Source organism: Meriones unguiculatus, chromosome 3 (genome assembly GCF_030254825.1).
Source record: "Meriones unguiculatus strain TT.TT164.6M chromosome 3, Bangor_MerUng_6.1, whole genome shotgun sequence".
NCBI lineage: Eukaryota > Metazoa > Chordata > Mammalia > Rodentia > Muridae > Meriones > Meriones unguiculatus.
In genome coordinates, this window is record NC_083351.1 from 147,136,319 (window position 1) to 147,151,975 (window position 15,657).

A 15,657-nucleotide genomic window follows, 5' to 3' on the forward strand; every position below is an offset into this window, starting at 1 on the left:
AACAGTTCAACTCTTTCCCTCATGAACAGAAAGGTCAAGGGAAGCTGGCAAGGAAGGCCCCTGTGTAAGTCAAACACTTCACAAGTGATTTTTCAAAAATGTTTTTTCACAGAAAAAAATAATCCACCAATTGTAGCAAAAGAACTGATTTACTTTAGTGTCTCAGCTTACAAAGAAATGTGTTGCTACTCCATCAGCAAAATATGAAGAACCTGTTTAGGTACAGACATATTTACACCATCGTGTTCTCTGAATAAATGGAAAGACATGGTCTATGCAGGATTTCAGAGAAATCCTGTCTACGGGGAACAGCAGTGTTTGAAATGCCAGAAACCAAATTGAGGGCTCACAGGTTTACTTCACCAAGCACCACACACCTGAACCCACCTCCTAGGAGGGCGGGGTGGGGCCACCAGGATAACCTGAGAGAGGCCACTCACAGCAATACCCAAACAGGTGACTGAAGGACTTAACCTAACCCTCTGTGCCAGCACCCCACCCCCCAGCCTCCACAGCAGGCATAATTCCCCAAATTTACTAATGAATGGAGACCGGCCTGTGATGAGGCCACCTGACAGCCAGCAGCGGTGTTTTCTATTTTGAAACCTCATGGACAACTTCTGTGGAGCCACACAGAGCAGCACCTAGAACAATAGACTCACCTAGTACATCGGCCTACACCATAGCTCCCCGTCTGTAACGGGCCACCTGAAGTTAAGAGCAGAACCCTTTCTGTGATCTGATGAGGAACAAATCCGCATTTCAATCTGGGGGCTCGAAAGCAATTTTTTAAAGTTCTCACTCGAGATTGCATGAATCAAAAAATACCAAGAAACTATGCTTAGCCTGTACTCAAACAAACAAATAAATAAATGAAACGCTTTCTGTTATATTAAAACAAATACAGGGCAGAGAAAGGTAAATGTTCCAGCACACTGTAGTTGATCGCTTTCTCTTTCTTTTTTTCTTTAAATTCTTGAACACCTTGAACACAACAAACTGACTGATGGAAGCCTTCTATCTTCTATTGAATGAAAAGGGGTGGGGAGAAGAACTTACAGAACCTGGAGAATTAATAAGAATTAAATAAATATTATTTTCTTTCATTCACAATAATAACAACTTGCTAAAATTTTCAAGAAAAATCATTTAAGATGGTCCTGAGGTTGTCATCTAAGAACAAAGGTTGGAAAAAGAAGACAGTAACATCCTAACATGGGTTGCAGAGTAGAGGGTGAGCAGTGTTATGGGACATTCTGAATGTCGAGACATTTCTTTCTTATCAATGGGCTTGTGGAACTTTAGTGATAAGAAAAAGTGTTTCCGGGCCAGAAGGATGGCTCACTGTTTAAGAGCACTGGCTGCTCTTCCAAAGAACTCAGGTTCAATTCCCAGCACCCACATGGTAGCTTGTAACTGTCTGTGACTCTAGTTCTAGGTGATCTGAAATCTCTACACCAATGCACATAAAATAAAATTAAATAAATTATTTGGGGTTGGTGATTTAGCTCAGTGGTAGAGCGCTTGGTAGGCAAGTGCTCTGCCTGAGTTCAGTCTTCAGTTCTGGAAAAATAAAAAATAAAAAAAAAGAAAAGAAAAAGTGCTTCCTTTAAACTCACATAAATACTTTCCTCCAAATATAAGCAAGTATTGGGGCTTCTTTACACTTCCTGGTTTATAGAATATTGGCGGGCTAATAAAACTGCCTGGGTATTTTGGGAAGCAGTAAATATGTTAAGGCTCCAACTTCAGCCAACCTCTACTATCTAATGATGGAAATATACAGCCAGCCATACTGAACCAACAGACAAGAAAAAGGCTTGTTCTGTAAGAGCACTTTTTAGGCTCCAAAGTAAAGAGAATCACTTCTGACGAAGAGGACAGTTAACGCTTATCGGCCTGTTGTAACTGTTGTCTCGAAGGCTTACTGCCTCTGTCTGCTAGTCTGCTAACTTAGGCCTAGTTCTGAAAGCTTCCAGCCTTCATGCCATTTAATCTAGGCCTAGAATGTTTTCAGCCTCTGAGACTTAAAACTAATATGCGTACCCCTTTCTACCTCTTTCTGAACTCGGGCTGGCTGTTTCAACTCAGCTGTTCTGGCTCAAACTGCTCTCCAAGCTGACTGATTTCAATCTGGCCTCTCTCTCATCCTCTTGACTGAATTGCCCAGCCTGGCCTCAAACTAACTCTAACAATCTGTTCTAATCATCTGCCTCTTTCTCATTCTCTGGCTCATTTTTTTTGTTGTTGTTGTTTTGTTTTGTTTTTTCTTCACCTGTGTCTAGTTTATTCTCCCTTCAACTTCTCTCTGTAAAACTCTCCCAGTAAAAACTGCCTCTGGATTCCACGAACTGAACTGCCCAGGACTCAATTCCCCTGCACTGCCTCTCAACTCACTGACTCAACCAAACTGACTGAATAGCACTGAGTAGAAGTGACCTACATGCCTCTGTCTCCTGGGATTAAAGGTGTGTCTCTGTTCCAGCCAGAGTAGCCATGTTGTTGGACTAAAATTCCTCTACAGAGAGCAAACTTGCAGACAAGGTGATGTGCTCGGCCTGAGATGGAAGGGACCTGCCTATCCTGAAGGGTAACAACAGCTGAATTCACAGCTCAAGCTCTGGCACCCCCAAATACTTAAGAGATTTACAGTTAAAACAGTAACATACATACCCAGTCCACATCTAAAAATAGTCTATGTAAAATACTTAACACACACAATGAAATCTGCTAAAGCCCCAAGTACATTCCCACATCATTTGGGTTACTTCCATTAATTTTTCTTTACCCATGGTTCCTAGTCACTGATACTCTGGACACCCGTCTTTCTCCCACGGAGAGTAATTTTGACTGTCTCCAATAATGTTCTGAATAAGACTGTCACCTATTTCTATTTTATCTCCTCATACTTAAACAATGTAGGCACTTAAAATACACTGATGGTAGATCAAGCCTAGTTCTAAATGTTGTGATAAGTGACTGCCATCATAGAAGAGATCTAACGGATATTATATAATTAAGTCACAATTTTATACACTAACGAAGAATATTGAAACTAAGAGAGCGTTGTCCAACATGGAACCACTTTTGCGCATTGATATAATCTTGTTCAAAAACAAGTATTTTGTGTAGGTATTTTTTTCAGTGGGGATAGGGCGAGGTGAGGGTTGGGGCTCAGTGGTCCAGTCTTGCCTAACATTCAAGAAGGCCTGGGTTCAATGCCTACTGCAGGAATTGTGCCTGTTATTAACTATCCCATCAGGTCTAGGGATATAGCTCAGTGGGACAGCATATTTGCATGGCATGTGTCAGAGGAAAAAGTATCTTCCACAGCCTTTGTAAGACAGAATCTTTTTCTGTCAGAAAGACCTAAAACAGTGTGTCTATCAGGTATGCAGGTACACCCTGGATCTGCAGAGAGGGGACAATCCAGCTCTCCCAAGAATCTCTAAACACACTCTAAGGCTCAAATTTATCTAGAAATATGTATGCAGTACCCAGAAAATACAGAAAAACACATGCTACTAAGGACAGAGAGCATAGACATTGCGGAGACAATTCTTCCTGAATATTTTCTTCTTGTGTGCTCTTTTTAAAGATTAGAAAGTCCATTGTCTAGATATGCCACTAAATAAATAAAAATAGGAAATTTTACATTTGTTTTAAATACCTACTTCCTATGATAAGCAAGGAAATTATGCCCAGATATTGCCCAATATTTTTAGCACAGATTTAAAATAATAAGGTGGAACAATGACTGATTATCAAAATGAAGGTAAGGTTTTGAAACTTTATTTCCAAGCCTCTGTAACAGAGCAAAGAATTCTCTCTCAAGTATCAATGGCTGAAGTTGTTTCCCAAATACAGTTTCTCTGTTGTTACTGTTGAGATTGAGAACTTTCAACATTCATTCAAACATTCAAAAGTTATTTGACAGCTTAATGATAAACAAATTTTAAAATCTACATTGCCTTGAAGGGGGAACACAAACAAACAAAAAACCAGGCCGCTGTCTCAACAAAATTCGCTCCTGCAAGGTGTCTTACAAAGTATTGTATCAGAGAGCAAGGCAACCGGAATCAGATGCTACTTTTGAAAATAAAGTAACAAAAATAAGCCCAAAGAATAACACGCCGGATGCTACTTCCTTTATAAGGTTGCAACTTGCTGCCTCCGACTACTCTACAAAGCATTGCTCAAGAAACTGTCAAAATGAAGGCTTATGAAAACATTCTTTTCTAAATAAGGACTCTAACAGGGGATGTGTTGTTTCTAGCTATGATTTCTGCTGCAAGTATTGACAAGTTCAACACCGGGTATAATGTTCACAGTGCAAAGACCTCTTATTTGATTTACCAGTAGAAAGAGTGCTTGCCTTCCTGTCGTTACAATGCCTGCATTCAGCAGGGATATCAACTTTATGAAAGGCACCTGCTAGGCAGAAGAGCAGTTTATAAAACCAACTTTTATTTCCATCAAAAGTTGTTCACAGCGTTTGCCACCCCTCTCCCACGCCCCCAATCCTACAGACCCTGGTAACCTGCTTTTACTGTATTTTATCTCTACCCTCCCCAAAGAGCTTCTGGCCTAGAGTCCAGGTAACACTTTCCCTAGTTCAAAGGTTAAGGCAAATTTAGCTGTGTCTGGAGCACTTGCCCCTCAGCCGGTCACCCCTCATTTATTCTTTTAAGACCGCAACCTGGGGCTTAGTGGTCCCATATCCTCAAAATTCCACAAGAAGAGCGACTGTAGGTGGCGAGGAACAAAGCTGGACCGATAATAAAGACCGACAGCATTCAGGCCCCAGGTCGCCTCTGCAGACGCAAGAAACGAGGCTCGGCCGGGCCCGCAGAACCTGCCGCCCGGAAGCAACAACTCCCATCAAAAAAGGCAAAGAAAAGTTGCACGGCAGAGCTCGGCCCCGCGGACAGCCTGCGCCGGTGTCGGCGAAGCGGGTGGCCCGGGCTGCGCAGGCCCGACCGCGGGCGGTGGCTGCGGCGTCTGCCGGGCCGACCCCGGCTCCGGAAGGCTCGGGTCCGGGGGTGCGCCGTCGCTTCGGGCGGAGCGGGCTCGGCGCCCGGGTCCGCACCCCTCCCAGCGCCGCAGGCGGTGGGCGGAGAGACGCGGCGGAGGACCGCGGACAATGCCCGGCCCGGCCGGCAGCTCGGCGCGCCGCGCGGGCCCGCCGCCTCTCCTCCCGAGGCCGCCCGCCGGCGCGCTCAACCCGGCCGGGAGCGCGACGCCGCCGCAGCGCCTGCCGCCACCGCCCCGCCGCCCGCTTCCTCGCCGGGCGGTTCCCGGGGCCTCCGTGCCCCCTCGGCGTGTGAACCCAGCCGGCACGCCGGGCGGCGCAGGGCGCGCGCTCAGGGCAGCCGGGCGCGCGGGAGGAGCGGAGCGCGCGTGGAGACGACGGCGCGCGCCCAGGGCGGCCGGGCGCGCGGGCAGAGCCGGGCACGGGCGGGGAAGGAGGCGCGCAGCAGAGCGGGGCGCGCGGTGCTCCCCACGGGTCTACCGCAGCTCCGACGGGCTTTCGGTTGACCCCGGCTCAGCGCCGCGCCCGCGTCCGTTAGGAGCCTCCCCAGCCGGCGACGCAGCCGCCCATCCCGGTCCGCCTCCTTCGCGGCTTGCAGCAAGAAGGGCAACCGGACCAAGCCCGGAGACCCGGAATCCCACGGCCGACGCGCATCCCGGCGCCTGCCCCGGCGCTGGAAGAGAAAGTGAAATGAAGCGCCTTTCCCCAGGCAGCACCTACCAGGTCCCCAGTCCCGTGCAGCTGCCTCGCTCCTCCAGCGCCGCCGGTCCCCGCCCTCGGGCCCCAGGCTCCGTTCTCTTTGACAATGGCGCGTCCCCTTTAAGGAATAATCCGATCGGGACCGATCCGTGGTTAAACCTCCCTCCGACTCTGATTTTAACCGGATTTCTGTCTCTCACAGAGCCCGACGGGCGCCCGGCGGTGCTGCGAGCTCTGCCCACCCCTTCCCTGCCCCGCCCACCCTCTGGCCTTCCTGATTGGCGAGGGACGCTACACCAGGAACAGCGATCCTCGTCCTCCACTGGCCGGCCCCCCCGCCGCTCAGAGTTTCCCCACCTTCGCCCCGCCCCCCTCCCCGGGTTGGACGTACCTCTAATCACTCTCTTTCCTCGCCTCCAACGTTGCTTTGGAGAACTGGCAGTCAAGGCTCACCCTCCCGCCTCCGGAAAGCGAACTTTATTTTTATTGGTAGAAAGACATCTTCCTGTGCACCTGATTGGGCAGGAAAGGGCAAGTCTGCACGCCTCTTACCTATTATCACTCTCCCTGGACGGCTGAAAGACAGCCGTGGAGTCTTCCCCACTTTGGCATCCTCTAAGCCTCTTTCCCTTTAAATGTTGGTAGGGGTCGAGCACAAACAGCCTATACTAAGGAAGGCGGGAAATGGAGATGGAAAGGATGCAAAAATCTTCAGATGAGGAGCACATCACACTAGCTGTGGGGTCCTGAGAACCCAACCCTGCTGTCTCCAGGAGTGAGAGCACCTGAAATCCTAGTACTAGCTCCTGCGAATTAAGCAAGTTCGCACCCCCTGTCCACTCTGCTCTCACGCTTGATTTTCTGGCTTTGTGCACCCGGAAGAGTTTACGAAGGTGTCTGCAAACCTAGAAGTTTCCTTGTTTGTCTTGCAATCAGACATACAGAAAAGCAAGTCCTTTCCAATAGAAGTTCCGTTTAGGTCACGTCCTGTGTGTCGTACTGGCGTTTGCGCGGGAGCTACGATATATATATAATTTTTAAGATTAAACAGCTTGTTCTCTCTGGTGATGTTCTCAAATTCCCTCTTGTTACAAATGCGGACACGAGAGGCCAGTGGCACCTTTCAGGGAAAAGCATGTCTACCCAAAGGAAGAGGGAGACGTCTGTCAGGAAAAGCGGACCTTGTGGCAGACCCCCTGCACATTAAAGCAGAGGGACCCTGCGACAGCCTCGGGGTCTGCATTAGCGTAGGACCAGGTTCCCACCCCAGATGTAAGAAGCGAAAGTTATTTCCAGAAAAACTGAGCCTGGTTATGGCTTTGGGACCCGCCAAGAAATGTTAACGAACGGGTTAGTCAAGTGTTCTCCCCTTATTTGCGATGGTCATTGGGATACTCTGGACTTCAGGGCATCCGTAAAGGTGCAGAGATCCCACAGTGGAATCCAGTGATGCCAAAAACGTGGTTGTGCTCAGCGACACCCTAGAAGCCAATCCAGCTCAGAAAGAGAAATAAGCGTAGAGAGTTGAGAGATAAGACTTTATCTCTCGCTCAGGGACGGGAGCTATGAATCCCGAGGAGCAATAACAGAGGGGGACATGGTTGGGTCTGAGGGTGGTTTTGAGTTGTGTACATTTTTGCAGTAGTGGGGATTTATTCAAGGGACTCGTTCATGCAAGGTGAGCCCTCTACCACTGAACTAAAGCTTCAGCCCTTACAGGTGTCACAAGCCAAAACAAGAGACGGGAAATTAGCTAGTTTCTAAGGCCTTCACAAATACAGGTGCCTAATAAATACCTTTAACTAATCCTCTATCCAACCTACTCCTCTAGAAAGTCATTCCTCCTTTCCATATCTGCAAGGGAATTGCTTTGAAGAGCCTCCCTCCCCCAGGGTACCCTAATCTTCCACTATTTAAGTCTCATATAAAATCACATGCCCTTGTCATGTAGCATGCTGTATCCTCTCACATATTGTAAATAATCTCTGGAGTGTTTCTAATACCTAATACAACGTCAGTGCCATGGTAATCATTTAGTGATGACAAAAAAAAAAAAAAAGTCTGTACATGTCCAGTACAGACACAGTCAGGGTGGAGCTTACTACACAGTACATACCAGCAATAATTTCAATGGCCCATCCTCCCAATATTTTCCATCCAATCACCATAGGTGGATCTTAATATATTATAAACACAGCTGAAAATAAGTGTAGTTACTATCTTTAAATTTAAAATTAAAATACATATTTTGAAAATAGCATAAGAACAAAACCTCTGGAAAGAGTTCCTTGGTTTCTTAAAGAAGGCCCGAGTCCTCCACTTTCCACATTTAAATGTGTTTCCCTGTAAAATAGCTGACAGTCATTGACAGCACCATTAAAACGTGGCACTTACCAGTTTAAAAACAGTTTCATCTATCTTACTGAGACAAAAAAAAAAAAAAAAAAAAAAAAAGGGCAGGCCTGGACTTTCTAGAACGATTTCCAACTCTGTCTTACATATGATACTTCAAGGGTTTCTTTAGGCACGAGCTGAGTATCGCCTAAACACTCTGACTAAACAAAGAAGTCCCTTCTTAAACTGACTCCAGGCTACCTCTCAAGTTTCTTCACTGATCATTCTTCACCTGACAGTCAAGCCTCTGTGCCTTCAGCCATACGGTGGCCTTTGTAAGTCTGACCTTCCCTTCTTTCCTTCCTGGAGGACTTTCCTAGCCATCCAAGTGGCTGGCCCAACACAGGTGTTCACTTTCCTTACCAGGCCCTCCCTGGCTGCACCCCCTCCCCAATTTTTCCTTTGTGCTCCTTTCTTACTGACTGTGTACTATTCTGATGACAGGCATCACACTGAAGACAGAAGCTAGATGTTTCTTTTCTGTCTCTTGTGCAACCCTTATTTGCTCTGGAAGCTCAAGGCCATGCGCATGTGTCTTTGCTTCCACACCATTTAACCTGATATCTGGCCTAACTGAAGGCTTTCACTGAATGCCCAGCAAACTGAAATGATGAGCAACAAAAGCTATCCCACAAGCGAAATACCTTCTAGGCCTGAATATCATCCTAAGAACAATGCAATTTCATAATATTTTATTGTAAATCTAGCTTTGGTCTAAATGTGTTACCCAAGTTATCCTCCCATATCCTTTTATTTCAGACACTTGTAAAGTATCCAAAGATATTATTACGGTACTAACAGAAAGCAGATCAACTCTTCGTAAATACACATAAAACTTCTGTCCCATTCTTCACATTATTTCACATAAGAACTTTTGTTTTTAAGGTTTTTCAAGACAAGCCCCATCTGCCTAAGAACTAGCTCTGTAGACCAGGTTGGCCTTAAATTCAGAGATCTGCCTGCCTTTGCCTCCTGAATGCTGGGATTAAAGGCATGGCAATAAACACATTTTAATAACAAAAATTAAGAAAGTTGTTTCTTTAGAATCAATGAGTTTTTAATTGAATGTGCTAATATTACGGTGAACTTTCAGGGATCTCTGGGTGACTGTAGAATATTCTTTGCATTTTACACTACTTTTTCAAAGCCTCCCTTTCATCTGTTTTGTGTGCATTTGTGTGTGTGTGTGTGTGTGTGTGTGTGTGCCTCTGTGTGGGGAATGTTCATGTATCTCCACATATGTACAGATACAGATGCATGTGTGTTCATGTAAAGGCCAGAGACAGAAGTTAAATGTGATCCTTTATCTCTGTGCACCTCATTCTTTGAAACCAAGTCCTCAGTGAACCCAGACTGCATGGCCAGTGAGCCCCAGGCATCCTCCTGTCTTCACTTCCTGGGTGTTAGGATTACAAGTATGCACCTGGATTTTTACATGGATACTGAAGATCCTAACTCAGAAGAATCTTTAAAACAAAGAAAACAAAAACAGGGCCTCACTCTGGCTAGGCCTGGCTGACCTGGACCTCACTCTGAAGAGCAGGCTACCCTCCAACTCAGTGGCCCACCTGCTTCTTCCTACCTTGTGCTGGGACAAATGGTGTGAGCCACCATGCCCAGCACAAAAAGCATTCTAATTCCTGAGCCATTTCTATGGCTCTTTTGACCTATCTAAAAAGTTGGTTGGAAATTAATATATTCTTAGCATTTTCCCCCATAGTATTCAGAAGGACAAAAGAAATTACTTGAAAAATAAGAAAAAATATTTCCTTATAATATTTATAAGGAGAAAAATTTTATTTTATTTTGCCCTATTGTAAGTAAATATTACTGAATCATCACAATTATACTGTTTGCTTCCTCTCAGAATATATGAGAAAAATCATATTTCTTCTGGAGCCTTTTATGTTTATTCGGGTGTGTGTGTGCATGCGTTTGTGTGAGCATGTGTATATACATGATTGTACATGTATGCCCATGCATTTTGCATGTGCATGTGTGTAGAAATCCCTTGGATCCATGAAACTTGAGCTGGGAACTGAACCCCGGTCTCTGTAGGAACAGCCAGTGCTCTTAACTGCCGAGGCATCTCTCTAACCCCTGCTTCTGAGGTTTTTGCAAGTAAGTCTTGGATTCCTTTTTCATCTGCAATGTTTCGTAGAGTTCCTCCTCTTGGGAAACCTTGATGCTCTTAAAAACAATTTTTGAATCCTTAGGGGATTTCCCTGTTGTTTGTCAAGGAGGAATATAATAAATATTTCTGTTCTTTTTAAGAAATATTTTTAGAGCCAGCAAGATGGCTCAGTGGGTGACAGTAGTTGCCACAAAAGCCCAACAACCTTCAATCCCTAGAACCCATATGAAAAAAAAATGTAGTAGCACAAATCTATGATCCCAGTACTACTAAAGTGAGCAGGGAGGCAGAAACAGGTGAATCAGGACTAGTGGAAGCTTGCAGGAGTCGGAAGTATGCAGTAAGGCAGAAACAAGAGACTCCATCTCAGCAAGGCTTTGGAGAGAACTCCCCAAAGCTGTCTCCTCTCATCTCCACCCATGAGTATGCACATCCCTGCTCCCCCACACACACACTCACAAATGAAGTGTAAATAAATAACATCTTAAGTACACGGCACACTCTTTCCTTCAACATTTAATCACTTAGGTTCCTGCCCCATGTCTGTCTATCCTATGTAACAGGATGATGGTATGATAATGCCAACCACGCTGAAGCATGTGAAGGAATGTCTGGGTGATATAAATACAAATCATTTTGCAATGAGACAAACCAAGCAGATATAAGTTCTTCATGGTAGGATAGTTTATAATGGCTAACCAACCAGTAAAGAAACTCCCAACACCATGATGAAGTCTGGAAACATTATATTCTAAACTGGAGTACATGATAAATGCAGATAAGACTGTCTTCAATTACTAAAATAGCATGTATTTTGTCCTACTTCAGCTCTTATATATATTTTTTAATTAATTTATTTTTATTTTGTGTGTACTGGTGTTTGACAGCATGTATGCCAGTGTGAGGGTGTCAGATCCTCTGGGACAGGAGTTACAGACAGTTGTGAGCTGCTACATGGGTGCTGGACATTGAACCTGGGTCCTCTGGAAGATCAGTAGTGCTCTTAACCACTGAGTCATCTCTCCAGCCCTTTATATCTTTTTTAGATCATTTATAGATTACATATTTTAGTGCCCTTTCCAAAGTCATGAATGGTAGCATACACCCATAATCCCAGTATTCTGACGGTAAAGGCAGGAAGATAAGGTGTTCAAGGTCATCTTACCTACATAAGTTCCAGGACCAGCCTGGGCTACAAGAGGCCCTGTCTGAAACAAAAGCAGCCAGCCAAATAAACAAAAACAAGTCTATTATCCCAGCACTCAGGAGGCAGAGGCAGATAGATCTCTGAGTTTGAGGAGAACCTGGTCTACAAAGCTAGTTCCAGGATAGCCAGGGCTACAAAAAGAAATCATGTCTCAAAACACCCCCCAAACAAACAAACAAACAAACAAAAGCATGATTATTAATTGAGGTGCCTTTACCAATAATATTGTAACTTTATCCAAAGTATTTTACTGCTGGTTGTTCTAATATGTTGTGATTTTGTTATTGTTGTTGTTGTTTTTCCATCACAGAGGGAATTAAAGAAAGCATCTAAAGAAAGTATCATAGAAAAGACACACAGATGCAGTTCAGTCCCTGTTGTCTACCCTGCCATGAGAGTACCACTGAATCCAGCAACCCAAATCACACGCTGTAGGTCATTTTTGGATTTTTTTTTTTAATTAAATTACTTGAAAGACTGAATGGCTTGCTTTCCTGTGACTAGTTTTTGTTGTTGTTTATTTGTTTTTCTTTTTGGCAGGACTGAGGATTGACCTTCCAATCTCATGTATTCAAGACAAGAGCTGTACTGTCAGCTCACATGTCCCACCCACCCACCCATCCGGAACAGCTCTCAGACAGGTTGAACTTGAACTTGCTCCCTTCCCCCTTTCAACTCCTGAGGTTGTGTGTCCCACACCTGGCTCCTCTGTCACTATGTTGATGGTTATTAGTGCTCACTTTGAAATGAGCTCAAAAATCTTGCTAGGCTTCAACAGGTACTTTCAAGTACCATGCTAGGTATGATTTTGTACGGAAGAGACAGAATACTTAAAAGATGGCAAGAAGCAATATTCAGTCTGTTCCCAGTGTGTTAATTACAGGAGAGTCAATAGGAAAACACAGGCATCTTATTTTAAGGGACTGCTACCACCTATCAATTTTTCATCTTGAATAGGATTTCATGGATTAACCAGAGAGCTAGGAAATATGATCGGGGGTGGGTGGATAGTTACATGGCCAAAACACTGATCTCCTTTGTGTGTGTATGTGCCACAGTGGGGGTGGTGTCTGTGGATAGAGAAAAAGAAAAACAAAGAACAAATGAAACTCTCTTTAATTAATCCCACCAGCTAAGGAAAAATAAATAGAACACTTGTTTCAGCAACAGAAGAAAACAGTTGACAACTGAGCGATGCCACCTGCAAGAGACTTTTCAACACAGGGTACCCAGAGATCTCAAATACTGTTGTCCCACATAGGGACTGACAAGGCCTTCACGTAAGATCTGAGTGTAGACGTGTTGAGCTTTGCAGGATGTATGACCTCCGCTGCAGCTAGACTCTACTGCTGGAGAGCAAAAGCGACCAAAACCGATGAAGTAGACCAGAACACAGGTTCTATTACAATAAAACTTCACCTATGCTAAAATTAAATTTTCTTACAAAATTTCATTTTTATGCCATAGAATATTATTATTCTTTTGTTGTTTTTTTTTTCTCCCCAGGAATTAAAAAATGTTAAAAAAAAAAAACAACCTATTTTAGCGTATCATTCTTACGAATTCAGGTGATAAAGTGGATTGGGTTGTCCTTCATCTAACTAGTTCACTAAAACAAACAAACAAACAAACAAAAAACCCCAGTATTTTCTAACACTTTGGAGGTAGAAGAAGATAGTCAAGGATTCAAAGTCATTGTTGACCACATAACAAGCTCAAGGTCAGCCTATGCTAAAGAAAGCCTGCCTCAAAACGGACAAAACTAACAAAATTAACCAGTTTGGAGACTAAAATGAGGCCTCAGAAGTTACGAGCACTTATTGTACTTCCAGAAGACCCAGGTTCAATTCCCAGCACCTATACTGGGCATCTCACAACTGTGTGTAACTCCAGCTCCCAAGAATCCAACATCTTCTGTCCTCCATAGGCTGCGCTCACATGTACACACCCACAAATACACATACATATGCTCATATGCATATTTAAAATAAACCTCTTCTTAAACTTTTTTGGTTTGGTTTATTCCTTTTGTTAAGTGCTAGATAGGAATGGCTTCCATAGGTTCTTAAAGTTGAATGCTTTGTCATCAGGGAATGGCACTACTTGAGGATTCACAAGTATGGCCATATTGGAATTAGTGTGGACTTGGAGGAATTGTGTTGCTGGGGGTGTGTTGAGAGTTTGTCTGTTGCTGGGTATTCAAATGCTAAATACTGGACCCCAAGATCTGGTTGCTATCCAGACAATTAATTAAAGAGAGTTTTATGTATACCAAGTGATGTTGTGTAAACCTTGCCCCACAATTTAAAGTTGGTTGATTAGTAAAGTTGCTGACAACCTATAGCTGGGCAGAAGAGAAGCAGGCAGAGCTTAGGTTCCTGGACTTGGGGTCAGATGAGGACCACAAGGCAGGAGAAAGAAACTGGAGAGAAATCGGAGAGAAGGAAGTCGCCATGGGGCTGTATGAACCATGAGCACGTGACCATGAGGGCTGGCCTAATGGAACAGAAGTAGGCCAGGCAGGAACAATTATGGCAGTAACTTGGGGTGTAGAGCTGGGAAAGAACAAAATAGCTTAGAGGGTTGGTATCTGCTCAGTTTTGTTGTTGTTATTATTTTGGGCTTTTTGAGATTTTTTGTTTTTTGTTTTGTTTTGTCTCAAAGCTTTTTGTAAATCTAAAAAGGTCTCTATCTTGGTGATTTGGGAACTAGCTGGGGTAGAGAAGCCCTCTAGAGTCTAATATGCCACCCTCTACAAGGGTGGGCTTTGAGGTTTCTAAAACTGTAAGCAAGCTGCAAGTAAATACTTTCTTTCCTTAGAGTTGCCATGGTCATAGTGCCTCTTCACAGCAACAAAACAGTGACCAAGACTGTGGATCTCCAACTATCATGCCTAATAAGACAAACATGACCCCTGTCCTTATGGACCCCCATTATACTGTATCCCTTACAGTAGAATGGTCAGACAAATATCTTATTATATGCTTAATGGCCTTAAAGAAGTAGAGGTCTAAACTCTGAATTGTGATCTAGACCAGGATGTCAGGAACAGCCTCTCTGAGGAAGGAGTCTTTGACACAGATTGAAAACTGAAAACTGCACTGACATTAAAGAGGTGAGCAGGAAGAAAACTGTAGATAGGAAGTCTAGCACCTGGGGTGCTGTGGTGGTCCTCAGAGGCCTGTGTGCCTGGAAAATACAAAGTGAAGGGAAAAGGGGCAAGCAGAGAAACTGTGGCATTGGGTAAAAGAAACATGTTCAGTGCCCAGGAGATCTTACTCAGAGCCGTAGAAAGCCATTGAAAGCTTTAAATCATGGGTCAGATTTGCAGTGTTAAAGGTCACTGAAGAGGGTAGGTTTTGTAGAGTAGGGGGTCAGGGAGAAGTAGATAGGATCAAAACACATTGTACAAAATTTCCAAAGAACACAAACATGTATGAGATCATGAGTTAGTGAGTGAAAGAAGTGATGGCTACAGTGATCAAATTCTCTCAAAGACATCTAGACTCTAGACTCTGCACTATAGTTGATAGGCCAGATGTTACTATTTTACCTACACCAGGTACTCTCACAGGACAACTTACATGAGTCTACTCTCTCCTTTAACCATTTGGTGCTCAGAAGCACCAAACTCAGGCCGTTGCTTTGGTGGCTGGTGCATGATTCATAATGACTCACATATACCAACTCACCGACATTTCACACAACTCCTCCAAGGGTCGTCGGTAGGCACTGTTACCTGCCTTTTAAGGAGTTAAATTCATATGGCTTGCAAGTCAGTCTATAGGATCGGGGTGGAGGGAGCAGACAAAGAAAGATAAGAAACAGGTAGAAGAGGGAGAAGAAAATGACAGAGAGGCATTCTACAGGGCTTGCACTTCTGCTACACCCTGGTAGGAAATCACATTGTTTTCTGGGAATGAGGCCCAAATGCAGCCAAGCAGCTGCTTTGGGCATCTGTAGAAGCTCTTATGAGAGAACTCATTACAACACAAATACACCCAGTGCAATATTTAGTGTGTATTTATCCTCTCTTTATCTAGATTCAGACTTCACTGGGCATCCTGCGTTTTATCTGGCAACCTCAAAGAAGCAAACATTCCTTCCCGTAAATCTCTGGGTGCCAGCTGGAGACACCTGGCCCTTGGAGAATCAGAAACTTGGGGTGAATAGAGTATACAAATCTAAAAG

The 15,657-nt window shown here is 44.3% G+C and overlaps 1 protein-coding gene across 4 annotated transcripts in view; it reads right to left on the reverse strand.

Moving 5' to 3' along the window:
- Fryl (FRY like transcription coactivator) overlaps positions 1-5,891 on the reverse strand; it is a 222,919-nt gene extending 217,028 nt beyond the window's left edge. For 3 of the 4 annotated variants that reach the window (XM_021653944.2, XM_021653945.2, XM_060380743.1), the window contains exon 1: positions 5,753-5,891. The gene's annotated coding sequence lies outside the window, so the exon portion shown is untranslated. Of the gene's footprint in view, positions 1-4,699; positions 4,924-5,752 lie in introns of those variants that run through there. The other variant, XM_060380744.1, reaches the window with a different exon arrangement.
- Between the last annotated feature and the right edge of the window lie 9,766 nt (positions 5,892-15,657).